We start from the raw sequence: 20,850 nt of genomic DNA, 5'->3' as shown, positions 1-20,850 counted from the left end.
CCAAACCCTAACCCTAACCCTAAACCCTAACCCCAACCCTAACCCTTACCCTAACCCTAACCCTAACCCTAAAGTTAGGGTTAGGGAACTGGTTTTGTGCATAGCTTGCAGTCTCTTTTTTAAGGTTAGGTTCAGAGAAAAGGGTTTGCGTATAGCGTGCAGTCTCTTTTTTAAGGTTAGGGTTAGGTAGCAGGGTTTGCCCATAGTTTGCAGTCTCTTTTTTAAGGTTAGGGTTAGGGAAGAGGGTTTGCGCATAACTTGCAGACTCGTTTTTAGGGTTAGGGTTAGGGAAAAGGGTTTGCGCACAGCTTGCATTCTCCCTTTTAAGGTTAGGGTTAGGGAAAAAGGTTTGCGCATAGCTTGCAGTCTCTTGGTTAGGGTTAGGGTTAGGGAACAGGGTTTGCACATAGCTTCCAGTCTCTCTTTTAATGTTGGGGTTAGGGGACAGTGCTCTATAGAAGCAGAGTACATACTGGACGGCGGTGGGTATTCTGCCAGACACGCAACAGAACAGCAACAGCAAAAGCAGAGACCCAAGAGAAAAAGCAAAAGATTCTGACAGCGGTGGGCAGTGAATCGGGCTTATAGCCTGAGAGGGGCTTATTGGGCACCGCTGCGTGTCCAGAATGGGCTAAAACCGCAATTGTTAGATCGCGCACTGAGACAAATTCTTCCTAACCCTAACCATTACCCATACCCCTAACCCTAACCCTAACCCTAACCCTAACAGTAACCCTGCATTTTGCTAACCCTAAACCTAACCCTAACCCTAACCCTAACCCTAAACCCTGACCCTAACCCTAACCCTAACCCTAACACTAAACCCTAAACCAAAAGGAAACTTCCTTTGCTATGCCTACTGGGTGGAGTCAGTGTTGATTGGTGTTACAACCCGCCCCAGGAAAAGGGGAGAGGGGGGAACTCAGGTTTTTATTAATAATTCCCTTGGGGTGGATTAAAGTGAAACAACACTAAATAATCGGTGTCTGAAAACATATACTGGTAAGGTTTATTTTAACAATTCTGTATCAACAGGCATGCTAGCAGTTTGGGAGTTGGGCTATCAGTTGGGAGGCATGGCTGAAAACAGGAAACAACAGCCCTAATTCCCAGGAAAGAAAGCCTGGAAGCTTTGGCTTTGCGGTGCAGTTGGTGGGCCACACTGGGCACTCCATGGGCAGGCAGCAAGAGTTTTCTGGATCTGGGAGTCAATCTGGGGGCCTCGGAGTGTTTGAGGGGAAGTTGGGAGTGTCCTGTGGGACCAGGATGGGATTTGAGGGCTCCTGGAGGGGCTGGGACGGGTGTATACTGCGGGCATCGTCTAGTATTGATGGGGGTAATCAGTGAGCTGACTGTTTCATAATCATCCAAATTTTAACATACAATATGATTATTAGAATAAAAAGCAAAAAGGTAATATCAACAAAACAGTAACAGGGTGAAGCTCTTGGTTGAAGACTGGTTTCTTCTTTTTCTCCAGTGATTTTAATTCTTTTTCGTCTGGGTTTTAATCCCATCTTTGGCATTTTACTGCCAACATTTTGTCCCCATATCCATTGGAAATTGTATTAACTGTTGATGAGAACAAAGTAGAATCCCAAGGTATGTGATATATTGATAGGATTTCACTGGTTGGCTTTTAATTTGTCCAGGTTTATCGCCATAATGCTTCTGCTCTTTAACCACTTGAATCAGAATGAATTGTTTTCTGGGTTGGGTTCTCTTTTTGAGTCCAAGGTTTTTTAGTGGATTCAGTATCAGGCACAAAGGAAATTGAGGGAGGTAAAGAATAATCTTCCCTTTGTTCATTATCACAGGGATCACTCAGTCTATTTTCATTAATGTGAGGAAAACTGGGAGACTCTAGAAACATCAGTTGAACTTCAAATTCTCCTTGTTTCTTTCTCTCCTGAGACTTAGAATCAGGGTTCTCTGTGGTTTCCCAAGTCTCAATGCCAGGGTAAGACACTGGTTTATGAAGTTGCCTGACCAAACCAGGAGCCTGCTTTTTTAGCAACAGTTTTCTCTCTGCACTCTGGCGCAACAAGACTTTGAAGGTGGTCAACCTCAGTTTGACGCAGCTCATTTTTAGCAACAAGTTTATCCGATTATTCTCCTGTTTCCCTCTCAAAGGCTAACGATGACTTCAGCACCACATTTTCTGATTTCAAAACAGTAGATCCAACATCAGAAATCCATTCATGACTTCCCTGTCAGCACTGCATCCAAATGTCTGTGCTCTCACTTTGACCTGAGAGAAACCTCAGGCAGGTGGAAAAGGGCAGATAAAGAAAAAACAGATGGGTCCAGCAGAAGTGATGCTGCTTCTGTCAAAAGCAGAGCAGAGACCGAAAGCACTTTAGGAAGTTGCTTACAGAAGTACTTGTGCATTCCAAGTTACAGCTCAGGAGTCTCAGTGACTTGTCCAACATGAGAGTTTCTTTTCCATTTCTCAACCCCCAGATTCCTCAGGAGTAGGAAACTGGAAACACTGACTGAGAAAAGCTCCATTCCTTCCTAATAATTGTGCTTTGCCCTTCCCATTTGACAGTGCTCTTGGAAATGTGCTGCTGTGATCTGGATCTGGGAGCAGCCCTGACCTCCCAGAGCACTCATCCAATGGCAGGAAGACCCCACCTGGCTCCTGCTGGGGTTCTTGCCACCACGACCCAGTATGGGTCAATGGAATGGGGAGCAGGGCGGTGGGACCAGTAAGGACCAGTTAAGGGGGTTGGGGGCACTTCAGCATCTCCATCAAGGTCAGACCAGTACAGAGCAGCATAGACCAGTATAGATCGGTATAGACCAGTATAAACCAGTATGGACCAGTATAGACCAATATGGGTCACTGGAATGGGGAATGGGGCAGTGGGACCGATAAGGACCAGTTAAGGGGCTTGGGGGCACTTCAGCATCTCCATCAAGGTCAGACCATTATAGACCAGTATAGACCAGTGTAGACCAGTATAGACCAGTATAGACCAGTATAGACCAATAAAAAACCAGTACGGACCAGTATGGACCAGTACAGGTCACTAGAACAGTGAGCAGGGTGGTGGGACCAGTAAGGACCAGTTAAGGGGGTTGGGGGCACTTCAGCATCTCCATCAAGGTCAGACCAGTACAGACCGGTACAAACCAGTATGGACCAGTATAGACCAGTATAAACCAGGGTAGAGCAGTATAAACCGATATAAACCAGTACGGGTCACTGAAACAGGGAATGGGGTGGTGGGATCAGTAAGGACCAGTTAAGGGGGTTGGGGGCGATTCACCATCTCCGTCAAGGTCAGACCAGTACAGACCAGTATAAACCAGTATAGACCAGTATGGACTGGTATAGACCGGTATAGACCAGTATAAACCAGTACAGACCGGTACGGGTCATTGGAATGGGGAATGGGGCAGTGGGACCAGTAAGGACCAGTTAAGGGGCTTGGGGGCACTTCAGCATCTCCATCAAGGTCAGGTCAGTACAAACCAGTATAGACCCGTATAGACCAGTATGGGCCAGTATAAACTGGTATAAACCAGTATGGACCAGTACAGGTGACTGGAACGGGGAATGGGGCGGTGGGACCAGTAAGGACCAGTTAAGGGGGTTGGGGGCACTTCAGCATCTCCGTCAACGTCAGACCAGTACAGACCAGTATAGACCAGTATAGATTAGTATAAACCAGTAAGGACCAGTATAGACCCATATAAACCAGTACGGGTCACTGGAACACGGAATGGGGTGGTGGGACCAGTAAGGACCAGTTAAGGGGGTTGGGAGCACTTCAGCATCTCCATCAAGGTCAGACCAGTACAGACCAGTATAAACCAGGATAGACCAGTATAAACCAGTATGGACCAGTACGGCTCACTGGAACGCGGAATGGGGTGGTGGGACCAGTAAGGACCAGTTAAGGCAGAACTCAGCTGGGACTTAGTGGTTTGGGGGTGGGCGTGTCCCTTCTTTAGGTGGGCGTGGTCTCTCCCTGGTGGGCGTGTCCCACCCCAAGGTGGCCATAGCGTCTGCAAGTGGGCGTGTCTTTTGCATCCTCTCCCCCTCCCTGAACTGGGAGCTCAACTGGGACTTACTGGGTTTTGGGTGGGCGTGTCCCCTCCCAATGATGGACCCATTTTCAGCCCTTCCCCCCACCTTTAAGGGCCCCCCCAAAGCCCCTCCCCCCCCTTCCTGCACCTCCCCAACCCTCAGGGTCCCTCCTGTCCCTCCCCCACCCTCAGGGTCCCTTCCTTCCCCTCCCCCCAGTGAACCTGCTACCCCTCCCCCACTCTCAGGAGCCCTCCCTGCCCCTCCCCCACCTTCAGGGGCCCTCAGGAACCCTCCCCCTCCCCCCAGTGAACCTGCTACCCCTCCCCCACTCTCAGGAGCCCTCCCTGCCCCTCCCCCACCTTCAGGGGCCCTCAGGACCCTTCCCCCAACCTCAGAGACTCTCCTGCCCCTCCCCCACCCTCGGGGAACTTCCTACCCTTCCCCCACCCTCAGGGACCCTCAGGGCCCCTCCTTCACTTTCGGGGTCCCTCCCTACCCCTCCCCAACCCTCAGGACCTTCCTGCCCCTCCCCCCACCTCGGGGTCCCTCCTGCCCCTCCCCCACCCTCAGGGACCCGCCTACCCCTCCCCCACCCTCAGGGACGGTCCTGCCCTTCCCCCACCCTCAGGGAACCTCCTGCCCTTCCCCCATGCTCAAGGACCATCCTGCTCCATCCCCACCCTCAGTGTTCCCTCCTTCCCCTCCCCCCCCCCACTGGGACCATTATTGGTCCCTTACTGGTCTGTACTGGGAAGGGAGAGGGGAGGGGACGCCTCCTCGAGGCCCCTCCCCCCCAGTGACGTCACCGGGTCCCAAAAATAGCCCCGGGGGCCCAAACTGGAGGGGGGACCTGGAGCCGCTCCCAGTGTGACCAGTTCAGGTACTGGGAGGGACTGGGAGGGAGCTGGGAGGGACTGGGAGGGACTGGGAGGGGGCAGGGCTTCCCCCCCTCCCCCCCCTCCGTGTCCTTGGGGTGACCTTGGGGAGGGAGGGGGATGGGCCGCTCCCAGTGGCTCCCAGTAGCTCCCAGTAACCCCAGTAATGCCTCCGGTATCTCCAGCGACCCCCCCAGTAACCCCAGTGACCCCCCCAGTAGCTCCTATTAGCTCCCAGTAACCCCAGTGTCTATCCCAGTAGCTCCCAGTAACTCCCAGTAATCCTAGTGTCCATCCCAGTAACTCCCAGTAACCCCAGTGACCCCCCCAGTAACTCCCAGTAACCCCAGTGTCCATCCCAGTAACCCCAGTGACCCCCCCAGTAGCTCCCAGTAACTCCAGTGTCCATCCCAGTAACCCCAGTGACCCCCCCAGTAGCTTCCAGTAGCTCCCAGTAACTCTAGTGTGTCCCCCAGTGCCTCCCAGTATGTCCCAGTTTAACCCAGTTCCCCCCCCCCGTGGGCCCTGGGCCGGGTGGGGGAGGGGCAGGCTCACATTTCCATGGCAACATCCCTTTTCCTCTGGCCCAGTTTCTCCCAGTTCCTCCCAGTTTAACCCAGTTTTTCCACATTTTTCCCCATTTTTCCACATTTCCCCCCATTTTCCCCATTTTTCCCAGATTTTCTCCCATTTTTCCACATTTTCCTGAATTTTTCCCCATTTCCCCCCCATTTTCCAGATTTTTCCCAATTTTCCTACATTTTCCCAGATTTTTTCCCATTTTTCCCCCATTTTCCCTGATTTTTCCCCATTTTGTCCAGATTTTCCCAGATTTTCCCCCATTTTCCCAGATTTTTCCCCATTTTTTCCACATTTTCCCACATTTTCACACATTTTCACACATTTTTCTCCAGATTTTCCCAGATTTTTTTTCCCATTTTTTCCACATTTTCCCCGATTTTTTCTCACATTTTTCCCAGATTTGCCCAGATTTTTTCCCCCATTTTCCTGGATTTTTCCCAGAATTTCCCATATTTTCCCCATTTTCCAAAATTTTTTTTATCTTTCCCCATTTTTCCCCATTTCCTGGATTTTCTCCCATTTTTTCCACATTTTCCCAGATTTTTCCCCATTTTTCCCAGATTTTCCCAAGATTTTTTCCCATTTTTTTAAATCTTTCCCCATTTTCCCCCATTTTCTGGGATTTTTTCCCATTTTTCTCCATTCCCCCCATTTTCCCCAGAATTTCCAGCATTTCCCCCCCAGTTTGTCCCCATTTTCCTAGATTTCTCCCAGATTTTCCCAGATTTTTCCCTATTTTTTCCCCATTTTTCCGGTTTTTTCCAGATTTTTCCTCCACTTTTCCCAGAATTTCCCACATTTTCCCAGATTTTTCCCACATTTTTTCCCATTTTTCCCACATTTTCTCAGATTTTTCTCCAGATTTTCTTCCAGATTTTCCCACATTTTCCCAGATTTTCCCCCATTTTTCTTGATTTTTCCCGATTTTCCCCATTTTTCCGGATTTTTTTTCCCATTTTTTCCCATTTTCACACATTTTTCCTCATTTTCCCCCATTTTCACGGATTTCTCCTCATTTCCCCCATTTTCCCCACTGTTTTTCCCAATTTTTTCACATTTTCCCAGATTTTTCCCCATTTTCCCCAGATTTTTCCCACATTTCCCCCCATTTTCCATGATTTTTCCCACATTTTTTCCACATTTTCCCAGATTTTTCCTCATTTTCCCCCATTTTTCCCAGATTTTTCCCCATTTTTCTCAGATTTTTTCCCCATATTTACAGATTTTCCCAGAATATTCCCCAGTTTCCCCCCATTTTTTCCCTATTTTCCCAGATTTTTCCCATTTTTTCCCCTTTCCCCCCCATTTTTTCCACATTTTTCCCAGATTTTCTCCCATTTTCCCCAGAATTTCCCAGGTTTTTCCCAATTTTTCCACATTTTCCCAGTTTTTTTCCCAATTTTTTCCCCATTTTCCTGGATTTTTTCTCGATTTCCCCCCATTTTCCCAGATTTTCCCCCCATTTTTCCCACATTTTCCCACATTTTCACACATTTTTCCCCATTTTCCCCCTTTTTTTCCTCATTTTTCCATATTTTCCCATATTTTTCCCCATTTTCCCCAGAATTTCCCACATTTTCCCCCATTTTTCCCCATTTCCCCGGATTTTTCTCACATTTTACCCAGAATTTTCCGCAATTTCCCCATTTTTCCCACATTTTCACAGATTTTTCTCCAGATTTTCCCCACATTTTTCCCCCATTTCCCCACATTTTCTTGGATTTTTGGGTCCCCAGTTTTCCAAATTTCCCAAATTTCCCCAGTGGGAAAAAATGGGGGGAAAAAAACAGGAATTTTGGGGAAAATGGGGAAAAATTGGGGAAAAAAGTGGGAAATTTGGTGAACACGAATGAAAAATTAGGAAAAAATGGGGGGAAATTTGAGAAAAAAGTGGGAAATTTGGGGGAAATTGATAAAAATGGGGAAAAATGGGGGGAAATTTAGGAAAACTGGGGGAAAATCCGGGAAAATGTGGAAAAACAGGGGAAATTTTGGTGGAAAAGTCAGAAATTTGGGGAAATGAGGGATTTTGAGGGGAAATGGAGGGAAAACTGGGACAAAAGTAAGAAATTTGGAGAAAAGGGGTGAAAAATCAGGAAAAATGGGGGATAATTGGGAAAAATTAGGGGAAATTTAGGGAAAAATTGGGAAAAAATGGCGGAATTTGGGGAAAATGGGGAAATTTGGGAAAAATGGGGTGAATTGAGAAAAAAATGGGGGAATTTGGGTAAAATTGGATGAAAAATTGGGGAAAGTTGGGAAAAATGAGGGGAAATTTGGGGAAAATGGGAAAAAATGGGGGGAATTTGGGAACAATGGAAGGAATTTGGAAAAAAAATGGGGAAAAATTGAGAAAAATGGGGAAATTTGGGAAAAATGAGGGAAATGGGGGGAAAATTGGGGAAAGAGTGAGAAATTTGGGAGAAATGGATGAAAAATTGGGAAAAATGAGGGGAAATTTGGGAAAAACTTGGGTGTCCCCACCAGGTTCGGCCCCGCCATGGCCCCGATAGCCCCGGGATCAGGTGAGACCCCTACCCCATGCCCTGACCCCTCCCCCTCCCCGAGGTCACTGCCCTGACTCCCCGAGTCCAGGTTGTGACCCATCCCCCACCCCGTGGCCCCTCCCACACTTTATGGCCCCTTCCCCATTCTGTGGCCCCTACCCCATTCTGTAGCCCCTACCCCACTCTGTGACCCCTCTCCCACTTCATGGCCCCTCCCCCACTCTCTGACCCCTCCCCCACTCTATGGCCCCTCATCCACTTTACGGCCCCTCCCCCACTCTCAGACCCTTCCCCCACTTTATGGCCCCTCCCCCACTCTGTGGTTCCTCCCCCACTCTGTGACCCCTCCCCCATTCTGTGACCCCTCTCCCACTCTGTGGCCCCTCCCCCACTTTACGGCCTCTCCCCCACTCTGTGACCCCTCCCCCACCGACAGCTTCTCCCTGCAGAGAGAACAGCCAACACACTATTTCACTTCTCACTTTAACAAAGCTCTTTTCTCCTTCAAGCCCCTCAAAGGTGCCAAGGCCACATAGGAGACCACACACAAACAGTACTCCTCTTCCCACTTGACTACACCTTCTCCCTCACTGTTCTACAGGGAACACCAGGAATCTGCTCGCAGAGGCCTCTCGTTTCCCATCAGTAGCTCAGCACAAGGAGTTAAAGGAGCTCAAGCCTTAGGCCACAAGAGCTGACAGCGAGGAAACTTTGGGAGCAAACTAATGCTGCTAACACGGACCCAGCTGAATCCAGCACACAATCACAGAATCCAAGAGTCCTTCAGCTTGGAAAAGACCTCCAAGCTCACTGAGTCTTGTGCAGCCCCTCCCCTACCGCCTGCGCGGACTGGATGATGCTTTGCACAAGCACCAAAAGGAATGTTGTGATAGCCATGGCCTGCAGGAGGACACAGAGAAGGGCTTGGTTGGGGCTGGGAAGGAGGGAGCTGGCGCTGGGGGAGCGGGGATGGAGCCTCGGGGATGTGGCACAGCAAGGACAGGGGCCCAGGCAGCTGGCAGGCGGCAAGGCCTCACCCCCTGCCCCAGCAGCAGCACCAGGCCCTGCCCAAGGTGCTCCTGCCAGGGGCTGGGCCATGCAGGCAGGGGCAGAACCCACTCCCTGGGGTGGCCTTGCTGCCCTGGCCCTCGTCCAGCCCAGCCTCTCCCTGTGTGCGTGCTCCCCACAGCACAGGTTGCACTGGGCAGCATCCCCTGATGGGCCCTGCAGAGCTGCCCCACAGGGACACTTCCCTTTTATGTCACAGGTGCCACAGCCTGTCCCAGCCAGCCCTGCCCATTGTCCCCACCCCGGCTCAGTGAACTCACAGTGGCCCCTGGCAACCAAAGAACCAAAGCCCCACACCCCCAGAGTGCAGCCCTACCCATGTGCAAGGGGCCCCCAAAGGGTTCCCTGCACAAAGCAGCCCCTCCAAACCCTTGTCAGATAGAAAACTGGGGGACGTGACCCTTGGATGCTTTTAGTACAGAGATACAAGCTTTTCTTGAATAATGGAGGGGGTCACTTTTTTATTATTCATATTTACAGTTATCCATTTGGGGACAGGATGTCCTACAGGCTAATGTGGTGTCACATTTGGAGTGAAAAGTACTTTTCAAAGAAACCCAGGGTGCATGGGTGATGCAGAGGAAGCTGCCAAGTCACCCAATGTGAAGCTCAACACTGCTTTGCAACAGCACTGCCCTTTCACACACATCTTTGGCAAAGACAAAGATGTCAGGCTTTAGTTTCTAAATCAGTAACACTTGACAAGACCTCTTTATGAACTGACAGCAAGAGAACTTAGGAGCAGCTTAGGGTTGGCAAGTGTAGGAGCCAAGAAGAGAAGGGCTGATGGGTATGTCGTGGTTACTGACAGCTGGATGGTCGTGGAGCCGACCAAGGACTGCCAGACACAAAAGACATCACCTGCTGGACTTGGCCCAAACACCAGCCCCCTCCTCTCCCTTCTCAACCACTCAACCACAGCCTGCACACACCCACACCTGCCAGGGCCAACTGGCTGTTTCTCTTCTCTTTTCTGCCTGGGGGCGAAGGAAGAAGGACAGGAAGGGCATTTGCTTTCGGGCCAGAGGGAAGGGGAAGGAGATCCCCCCAAATCCATCCCTGGCAGGATGGGGGCTGGAGGAGACATTGGGGGACCCCCAAGAATATTTTCGAGGGGAAGAAAGGATGGGGGCACCCACAGGGGGTTTGGGGGGGGGGGGAGGGACCCAGGAATCTCGTGGTGGGACACTGGGGAGTTCCCAGTAGTTTCTTGGGGGGGTGGACCCCCAGCAGTCCGGGGTGGAAAAATGGACGGAGGAATAAGCCGTAAAGGGTCGGTGACACCCAAAAGACTCTAGGAGGGGGTCGGGAGGGGCCCCGGAGTCCTGAAGAGTGTTTGGGGGTCCCCAGGAGGGAGTCTGGGGGTCTGAGGTGGTCCCAGGAGATTTTCAAGGGTTAAGGGGATGCACAGGAGATTTGGGGGAGGAGGGGGAAAGGTGGAGGGTCCTCAGGAGTCTTGGGGGTATCTGGGCGGTTCCCAAGAGTCTTGGGGGAGATTCGGAGGGGTCACCAGGAGCCCCCGGACCGCCTGAACTCACCCCACACCACCATGGCCTCGTTGGTGCCGCACGTGAAAAACAGGGCGGCGGGGGGAGACCCTGGGGCCGGGATCGATCGGGACCAATCGGGTTCAATCCCGATCCTCCCCTCCCCTCCCCCGCCATCACCGCCCCGCTCCCGGCAGCCCCTGCGGAAGTTTCGACGTTCTATCGGATGACTCACCGGCACAAGGACAGGGGCCCAGCAGAATTTGGCAATGACGTCATTCCAGCAGAGCCGTTCTATTGGCTGCGACCCACGAGGGAGCCCCAAAACCTGTTCCTGGCTTGTGGGGGAAGGACAGCCGGCACGGCCGGGAACGGGGGTGCAGAGGGCGTTCAAGTGCCCAGGAAAGGGGCAAAAATCTTTCCCCTCTCCCTCCCATTGCCCCCTCAGCCCATCCCAGTGTCTCCCCTCTCCCCCAGTGCCCTCTCAGCCCATCCCGGTCTCTCCCCTGCTCTCCCAGTGCCCCCGTCCATCGAGGTCCCAGCCCGGCCCTGCCCCCTGCTCTGCTCCGGCCTGGATTTCTCCCCTGCAGGGGCAGCTGAGGTGGCTCCAGGGCGGGCGGGAGCTTTCGGGGCAGGGGGTGGCTCCTGACATGCTGCTGGAACCGCCCCTGCCTGGGCGGGCCCGTCAGCCTGGGGCACCTCCTCACCCGAGCCTGGGGGACGGGCCGGCAATTGGGAGGGGCTTTGGGAAGGAATGGGGAGGCTGAGAAGGGCTTGGAGGTCGTGGGGGTAAGTGGGAAGGTGTTTGGGGGAGCTTGGAGGGTAGGGGGGGAGGTTTGGAGATTGGGGCGACTGTGAGGGGTTTTGGGGAATCGTCGGGGGTCTGGGAAGGGACTGGGAGAGAGTTTGGGGGCATCCTCGAGGGGAAGGGGGCAACAAGGAGAGGGTTTGAAAGGTCCTGAGAGGGCTGGAGGTAACTGGGAGGGGTTTGGGGGCATCTTGTGGGGTTTTCTGGGTCTGGGAGGCAGTCTGGGGGCCTCGGAGAGTTTGAGGGCAAGTTGGGAGTGTCCTGTGGGACCGGGATGGGATTTGAGGGTTCCTGGAGGGGCTGGGATGGCTTTATGCCTTTATACTGCGGGCATTGTCTAGTATTGATGGGGGTAATCGGTGAACTGACTGTTTCATAATCATCCAAATTTTAACAAGACTTTGAAGGTGGTCAACCTCAGTTTGAAGCAGCTCATTTTTAGCAACAAATTTATCCGATTTTTCTCCCGCTTCCCTCTCAAAGGCTAACGATGACTTCAACACCACATTTTCTGATTTCAAAACAGTAGACTCAACATCAGAAATCCATTCGTGACTTCCCTGTCAGCACTCCATCCGAATGTGCACTCACTGTGACCTGAGAGAAACCTGCTTGTTTGCAGGGCACTGACGGGGCAACTTTTTGCGGGTGGAAAAGGGCAGATAAAGAAAAAACAGATGGGTCCAGCAGAAGTGATGCTGCTTCTGTCAAAAGCAGAGCAGAGGCCGAAAGCACTTTAGGAAGTTGCTTACAGAAGCACTTGTGCATTCCAAGTTCCAGCTCAGGAGTCTCAGTGACTTGTCCAACATGGGAGCTCCTTTTCCATTTCTCAACCCCCAGATTCCTCAGGAGTAGGAAACTGAAAACACTGACTCAGAAAAACTCCATTCCTTCCTAATAATTGTGCTTTGTCCTTCCCATTTGACAGTGCTCTTGGAAATGTGCTGGTGTGATCTGGATCTGGGAACAGCCCTGACCTCCCTAGCCCTGACCACACACACCTCATCCAACGGCAGGAAGAACCTGCCTGGCTCCTGCTGGGGTTCTCACCACCCACCGACAGCTTCTCCCTGCAGAGGGGTGGGCAACTACCCAGGTAGGATGAGACCTGACCCCAGCAGGCAGCAAAGTCCCTACCCTGGCACAAAGAACCCCGGAGCACAGGGACCCTGCTCTGCAGGACAGCCCCGGGCATCCCTGGCTGCACCCCCACCTTCCCACCCCGCAGCCATCCCTGGGAGAAGGAGCCCACCTGCACTGTCCCTCTGAAGGTGCTGCAGGGAAGGCCTGCCCTGGAGAACATCCTCCTCCGGCGCAACAGAGAAACTGGGAGAGTCCTGACAGATGTGCAAGGCTGTGGCATGTGGTAGCTTTAGGAGATTCCTCCAGGAACACAAGCGACATTGCCCTGCACCTGTAGACTCACTCTGCAGAGGAGTGTGAAGTTGTGTCCCCAAGTTGTGTCTCAGCTGAACACCTCCCATCTTTCCGCTACCTTTAACCTCCCTTTGCCTTTCTTCTCTTCTCTCGTACCTTCAGGCAGTGCCCTCGGCCCTGCTGGGCTGTGCAGAGGAGCTGCTCCTGGGCAGAGCTGTCTCTCTGCAGTGTTGCCCGCTTGCCAGGATTTCCCTGTGTGCCAGGAGCCCGGCCCAGCTGAGCAGCACAGCAAGAGCCAAAGGCAGCCCTTTCTCTGCCCCTCTGGGTTCCCCGCAGGTGTCCCTGGGGCTCCAGGGGAACCTGCTGTGGAACAGACTGAAGGAAACAATGATGTTCCCTCTTCGCACCTCTTCAGTGACACTTCTTTCCAGCAGTGACATTTCTCCTCTTAGAAAATTACCAGGGTATGATGATCACCTTTTCTAGTTTCATCATTACACAGGACACCAGGAGGGTGACAGCAAAGGATCTGGTAACTCCCTGGCACAACGGGGGTTTTCCTGGAGTCACACAGAGAAATGTGTCAGGGCTCTGAGCAGTGTCCAATCCTGAGCTGGACTGATGCACACACGGGGGTGTTCAGAGACAAGAGTCCTTCCCTGGCACACACACAGGCAGTTCATTGCAGCAGGGGCAGTGTCTCCCTGGGCTCCTGCTACCACTCCCAGAGCCTGGAGCCACCTCAACCCTGTAATGCTCCCACTCCTACACTTCAGATGAACATTGGGGTTTTCTAGTCACTGGAACTGCCCAGACCAACCCCTCCCTGGTCCCCCCATCTCCCTGCCCCGCCCCAGCCCAGCAGAGCAGCACAGTCGTTTCTGGTCCTGCAGCAAGAAAGGGAGGCAACAGAGGACAGGGGCAGTGACTGCATGTCTCGACTGCTCAGGAGATCATCAGCTCAGGCGGCAGCTCCTGCAGCCCCAGGGCCAGACCCACTTCCCAGTGGCCCAGGCAGCTGCTGCCACGTGGGCACAAGCTCTGCTGCCCAGGAGGGTCCTGTAGTGAAGGGCTTTGCAGATGGCCACATAGCGGTCATAGGACATGATGGTGAGAAGGGCAAGCTCCACTGTGATCAAGAAGAAAAGCAAAAAACACCTGTGCAGCTCATCCTGAGTAGGACATGCCCCTGGTGTTCCAGAGGGAATTGGTCATGGCTTTGGGGAGAGTGGTGCAGATGCAGCCCGGGTGTGTGAGGGAGAGATGGAGCAGGAAGAAGTCCCTGGGGGTGTGCAGGTGGTGGTGGCAGGCTACGGCGCTGAGGATGAGGCCGTTGGCCAGCAGGACAGCCAGGGAGATGCCCAGGAAGAAGCAGAAGTGCAAGAGCTGCAACCAGGAGGAGGAAGTGGGGGATGGAGCTGCTGTTGGACATGAGCTTCCTCCGGGCATCAGGAAATGTCCAGGGAGGAAAAGGCAGTGAAAACTTTGGGACAGGTTTCCTAGATCAAACCCATGAATTCCTCTGAGCATCTACCCTCATCCCAAGTATCTGCAGTCACACATATATAGATTCTGGACTGTAGAAGACAGGCTTAGCATGACTTTAAGATGATTTCTTCTCAATTTTTTGATTTATTTTTCTACTGCCAGGTCTGAGAGGGGCATCGTGGAACCAAAGGAACCCTGAGACATTTCAGAATCCCACATGCGTTGGGTCTGTCTGAGCTGGAGTTCATTTTCTCACTGCAGGCGTCACAGTGCTGTGCTTTGCATTGGGAGCTACAAAGGGGTTAATCACACCAGTGTTTTGGCAACTGCTGAGCAGGGCTGGTGCAGCATCTGCATTGTGAGCTTCGTCCCCTGAATCGGGGGCAAGATCATGGGAGGCGATACAGACAGGTCAGTTGAGCCAAATGGACCAAAGGGACATTGCAGAATATATGGCGTCAGCTCAGCTACAAGAGCTCAGGAAAGGAACAGGAAAGGGGGAAAATCCATTTTTTTACAATACATGCCTTCTGAGCGGCTTCTCTGTGTGGTGAAGCCCTGCTTCCCATGAAGTGGCCAGGTATGGCTGCTGACAGGAAGTAGAGAGAAAATCTTTTTATTTTCCTCTTCACTTATGCATGCGCAAACTTTGGCTTTTGCTTTAGTAAAGTGCCTGATCTCAAGGTAGAAATAATTTTCCATCTTATTCTGTCTCTTCTGTCTGGCTGGGAAGGGCAGCAATAGAGCAGCTTGGTGGGCACCTGGCATCCAGGTAAGGTCAACCCACTGCAACATTGCAGGGTCTCATGGAACCAAAGGACTGCTGGGAGACTGGGGGAACTCACGGAATCAAGTGGCCGTCGTGGCACTGCCCTGCATCATAGAAGCAAATGTTCCCTGGGAAACTACAGAAACCAGGGACTTAAGGGACATCATTGGGATGTGCGGGACCTCATGGAATTAAACAAACCGTGGGATATCTTTGGAACTTCATGGAATCAAAGGGATTGGAATCAAAGGGATAAAACAAAAGAATTAAACCCCATGACCAGAAACCATTGGATCGAACATTTCTTTAATATGCCAGCTGGGGATTGGTGGGGGTACTCTGCCATGCTTGAATCAAAGAATCAGTATGAATTTCGGAGTATAAATGCAGTGATACTTGAAAGACCCTCCCCTTCACAAGCAGTCCAAAATTCTCTTATGATTTTAGAGTCAAATAGCCTCTTGGATTTTATTCGTGGAGCAAGACTGCCATCTAGCGTCCATTTCTTCTGGGAGGGGCAGTCCTTTTCACAGAGTGGTCTTCTCCCTTAGCAGGCCTCGTAGCGTCTCTGATTGATCTATCCGACCCCTAACCCCTAAACTAAATGCTTTAGGACCAGCTAAGACGTGTCTTAGAACTTCCCATTTGCTTAAACAATGTATAATTGACTTTCTTCTTAACAGAACAATCTCTTATTAAACAAGTTTTCTGAGGCCTGTAAGCTAATTTCTTGAAGATGGGCATATGATACACTCTCTATTAGTTTCCATGTATCATCTACATTCTCTCTCCTACAACTAATTGTAGTCTTAAAAGAAAAGAAAAGACTGCTACCATGCCAAGAAAGCAAACCCCTTTGTTGATTAGGATTTTTATCTAAGAAAAACTTCTGATTTACGAAGCCATTAAGGATGGAGATCCTCTCTCATTTCAGTACCATTGTGACAATATGGGACCTCATGAGACACATGGAACACAGAACACTGCACATTCCCAAGCAATCAAGGGGCCATTGGAACACTCCAGGGCCTCATGGAAGACGGAGACCCCGCAGAGAGACCTCAAATCAGAGGTTTGGGCAATCCTCAACCAGAGGAAGTTCAACAAGGGGAAGTGCCAGATTCTGTCCCTGTGATGGGGCAACCCCGAATGTCCGGACAGACTGGGAATGATATTCTACATAACAGCGCTGGAAAATGGCCTCTGGGGTCCTGGTGGATGGCCAGTTGGCCAAGATTCAGTTGTGCTCTGGCGGGGGCTCCCTGCTCGGTCACAGGAGGGTTTTCAGACACACGAGTCCTTCGCTTGCACACAGACACAAACAGTTCATGGCAGTAGGGGCAGTATCTCCTGGGGTTCCTGCTGCCACGCCAGGAGCCTGGATGCACCTAAGCCCTTGTGGGGTGCCACCTGCTCTGCCACTATCTGAGATGCCCCACCGCCTGAGAGATGGAAACGCGGAGCTCTGTCCAAGAGAAGCACATCCCAGAGCTGCACGCATGGGTTTTGCCAGGATTTAGAACTGTAAAACGCAATGTGACACCGAGACACTCTTTGTCCCACATAACTTCAAGGTCTCCTCAGGAGGTTGATGGCAATTGTTCTTGCTCAGGGTCATCTCCCCACACCAACAGCAGGTGTGTACTCAAGACTTGTCTGTGCAATGCAAACAGATACACGCTGTCTAGTTCTTCCGGTCTCTCCAAGGAAGGCAAAAGAATCTCTGTGTGCCGGGTGAGAAGCCAGTGCTGGAAGTTGTGGTTCTATTGTGAGTGCCAAGAGCGGATGGCAGGTCTGTGATAAATGCCCTGAGGAGATTACCTGGGTTTTCCAGTGCACATGGCAATAGATCACACCCTGCTTTGGTGGTCATTTATGTCCTACGGAGGTGACAGAGATGGGAAAGAGAATGAAATTTTTGAATGTGCCTCTGAGTGCCCCTCAACCTGCTGCAAATGTGCAGATTCCAGTACATCCAGTTCAGGTGTGAGAGGCTGTTACCTGATCCTCTGAGTAAGAAGAGCTGGACGAGGGACACAGCAGAACTCGCTTACTGAGACTGCATCTCCATGAATCCCAAAGCAAGTGCGAGGGGTTATGCCACGTCCGAGTTTTCTCAGGGGAAGGTGTTTCTCCCATGCACTGCCTCCCCGTGGCACTGGTGCCACCGCCCCCGACAAAACCACAAGTGGTCTTTGTCCCTAGCAAAAGTGCTCCTGCTGCTAGCAGGGATGTTCCACGGGAAAGGCCAGGAGAGGTTGAGCCCGGAGGGATGTTCTGCTTCTCGTACCCCTCGACCATTCTCGCAAGCGCTTGCCCTGGAGGACAATTCAGGAGTCTCCACGTGCCAAAAGAGAGATGTGAGGGAAGAGACGATGGCGGTGTAAGAAGCACATGGCCTGTCAATCTGAAGATCCTCGATACCAAACACCACCCCTGTCACCCAGCCCGGCCCCGCCGGTTCCACAGTGCAGAGCACGGACAGCCGCCGAGCTGTCGCCTAGCCTCCGCCTCCAGCCAGCACCCAAGGAGAGCCCTGGAGGCGCCGACGCCTGTCCAAGCCCCGGGGCGGATTTGTCGGAGGAGGACAGGGGAGGAGGGAGAGGAAGGCAGAGGAGGTGGAGAGGAGGAGACCAGCCAGGAGCAGAGAGTCGGGGCTCGTGGGGGCAGAGGGGCGCCGAGAAGCGGATCGGCGGCTGCGGCCCTGTCGGGGAGCGGGGCTGGTGGCGCTGGTCGCGATTTTGATCTGTGCGCAGGGCTGACGGCCGGAGACCGTAGTGGCCGGGGGAGCCCCCTGGGGTGGACGTGCATATTCCTCGATGTTGCCCTCCTGTCTGGTCGGTTCTTCACAAAACTCTTCTCCCGAACTATCTTCCCAAACCTCCCTCCCTCTGGTCCATAAAGTATTCCCTGGGAACACTCATCGCTTTTTTCTTTGTCTGGCCGTTATTCTTTCCTTGCTTTACTCTCTGTCCTTCAGTGACTTCATGCAGTCTGTCCTTCCCCTTTCCCACTTTTCTTATTTTTATCGCTTGGCTTAATCCCGTAGCTTTCCATTCTTCAGTGACTTCACCAATCCACTTCTCTTTTCCGCTCACCTCTCTCCAGCAGATATTAATGGACATTTCAACTACTACACACCTTTATATCCTCTTAAAATTCTTCTCCGTATCGGTTTGACTGCTGCTGTGCCCTTTGTTTTGGGAAAAAATATCCAGTGCAAAAACACTTCCGAAGGTTTTTCTTCATCTCCCTGCCAGTGTCTGCAGGTAGAGCCCAGGTGCAGCAGGACCAGTTGGTAGAGACCACCGAGAGCAGTGAAATCTCCAAGTGCTCACACGCCAACATACGAAACGGTGATTTTATCCATTCCTACCGGCAGCTCCCGGGTCACAGCCCCGAGCTCCTCGTGCACGCTGTTAAATGGTCCAGAGAGCTGCGGCCGCCAACGGGGTGGTAGTTGGTGACAGGAGACGGTCTTTCCACCGTCCTCTGGCTCTCTGGGCCCCGTCATGGGAACGCGGCTCTGTATTCCTGGGCCCTGGCAGACACGGACTCATTGACACTGTGGTCTTCAGAGATTTCAGGGGATTCTCTTAGAAACAAAACTCAGTTAATTGGTTCTACGGCAGAGCAAATTAGCACCCCTATGAAAACATGACTTTTCATTCCTACACAGAGCGCAGGCTTGCGACAGAATGCCTGAGTGCAAAGTGATTTATACAGCACCGGGGAGGGCAAATCTGGGCATCCTGCAGTCAGCTGCCATGTGTGTCTCTAGCTTCTCTTGAGGCATCGTCTCCTGGTTACTCTGATCCACTCCAGGCAGGAACCGCGATTCTCTGGTTCATGAAGATCTTCCTCTTTGGATAGGAGGAGGGGTTCTTGCCTGCCTGGAGTGTGGAAAAGACAGAGAGTAAGGGTCCGCAAGATTTGGAGTGTCACTCGTCAAGGATCTGAACACTACATCTCGGAAGTGTTGTGAAGAAGCTGTGAAGGCAGACAGTGCGAAGGAGCGAGGTGCAACCAAGCCAAACCAAGCGTTAGAGGTGGTGAGAGAGGAAAGCAAAGCAGTAAGAAAGGAGAGACCTCCAGCCATGTGGCCCTGGCCTCAGGAAGGATGGTTGCAGGACCATCCTTCATTAGCCTCTCAGTAAAAATGCAGAATTCTCAGCTTCCTCTAAATGTGTTATCTCTCCTCTGATACTTAAGATGGTAGAAAATTTTCAGGAGCACACAGGCATAAGGAGAGTGAACTCGATAATGCTCTTCCACCTGGGAAGCATGTGAAAACCTCTGTTTCCTGTGGTGTGATGGGTGCCTGGGATCCCTCTGGACTTGGTTTAGGGAAGGGGCTGGGTGTGATGGTCTCCATCTGCCAAGCCCCCAGACCTTCAACTACCCTGGGTGGACCAGGGCTATCCTAGCCCCACCACTCTCAAGCCGCATTCTGGCAGTTGCCCCATGTGCTCCCTGCATGTGCGTCAGGGTCTTCATCCTCTTCCCTGCTCATCCCTCAGTACATTCCCTAGGGCATATGCTCTCCTTGGCCATCGCTGGAGCTGGGATATCCAGCAGCCCTGCTGGAGCCACGTTCCTCTCAGACTTTGCATTTTCGCAGAAGAGAAAGGCAAATCTAGAGACACTGGGTTGCTACCCAGCAGGGCTTATTTCCCTTTTCCGGGGAGCTGGGAGAGAAGAATTCTTCCCAGGCAGATGAAGAAGGACAGGGGAAAAGCCACAGAAGCGGAGGAGACACGTGTTCCCCGAGGAAGCTGCAAGCAGCCCAGAGAGCTGAGGACAGCACGGGAAGATGTGAAAGGTGCAGAAGGGTAGAAGCCCGGAGCTCCCAAAAGCATATCAGTGTGTGTGCAGCAGAGCAGGCGATTGCAACTGGGGATGGGAGGACTGCACTGCGAGCTGACCGGGAACAATCTCTACCCATGAGTGAGACCCCAGAGCCAGGCAATGCTCAGAATGCCATCGGCTGTGGGAGCCAGACGGGCTGCTGCTTGGGGAGGGAGAAACCCAAAGAGAGCATTTGAGGTACTGAAAGTACAGTTCATTTCTCGGCCCTCCTGCTTCCTTTGTTCCCCCTCTAAGAGATTCGTTTCTGGCAGCTCTCTTCTCTCGGCACAGGGTGGAGATTTCTGACACTCTCGGTAAACAGGCAGGTTTGTCTCAGCATGAATTTTGGCTACCTCGTCGTCACTTTCTGCCTGGTACACCTCCTCTCTATATCCCAGCTTTTCATAAATGCATTCTTTTTCCTCCCAGGAAATATTCAACTGCCTTTTCATGTCCCGTGGGGGAATACAACTGAATAGAGAAACATCGCTGCAGATCATGTACTTGCTGTCTTTCATGTGTTCACTCCAGGCGATCTTACATCTCTAAAGAAATAAAGAGGGAAAGAAGAGAAAGTTCAGGCCTCCTTCTCTCTCTCTGCTCGCCACTTCAACTTCGCTATCCCTCTCCGTCTGTCCTCTCTTCCACATGCTGCCACCAAAAGATATCACGGCTCTCTCTCCAGTCACACATTTCTCCTTTTCTAAAGAAAATCAGGAGATCATTCCAAAGCTGCTCCAGGTCTATCAAACTCTCGTCTCACTAACTTTATTAATGCATCCCTTTCAACCTGCAGGCTGCCTCTGAGACGACTTCCAGTTTTCCCCGGCTGGCAACATATTCAAATCCCTGTTTGCAGTGGACCATGGCTTACGGGGGCTACGATACACCGGGAGACCGATCGAAGTCTGTGGGGAGCGGAGCTGTCAGCAGGAGCATTTCTGCTGGAGACAAATAGCACCTTAGTTTTAGACTTGGGCTGTGGCACCAGTTCTACGCTGA

General features: G+C 52.0%; 1 protein-coding gene and 2 long non-coding RNA genes across 3 annotated transcripts in view; 2 read left to right on the top strand and 1 right to left on the bottom strand.

The window, feature by feature from the left end:
- The window catches only part of LOC127468433 (uncharacterized), a 66,707-nt gene that overhangs the window by 24,058 nt on the left and 21,799 nt on the right, over nt 1-20,850 (top strand). The gene's annotated exons all lie outside the window — the stretch shown is intronic.
- Nucleotides 1-20,850, bottom strand: part of LOC127468449 (uncharacterized) — a 51,453-nt gene that overhangs the window by 15,339 nt on the left and 15,264 nt on the right. The window lies entirely within an intron of this gene.
- LOC127468450 (uncharacterized) lies at nt 4,778-8,824 on the top strand. The gene is made up of 3 exons (XR_007903570.1): nt 4,778-4,919; nt 7,984-8,021; nt 8,605-8,824. It is a non-coding gene; the product is annotated as an uncharacterized LOC127468450 (long non-coding RNA).

The sequence above is a fragment of the Manacus candei genome, unplaced genomic scaffold (assembly GCF_025592945.1).
Source record: "Manacus candei isolate 608988 ecotype Guabito, Panama unplaced genomic scaffold, ASM2559294v1 h1tg000015l, whole genome shotgun sequence".
NCBI lineage: Eukaryota > Metazoa > Chordata > Aves > Passeriformes > Pipridae > Manacus > Manacus candei.
This window is presented reverse-complemented; position numbering and strand designations above follow the sequence as displayed.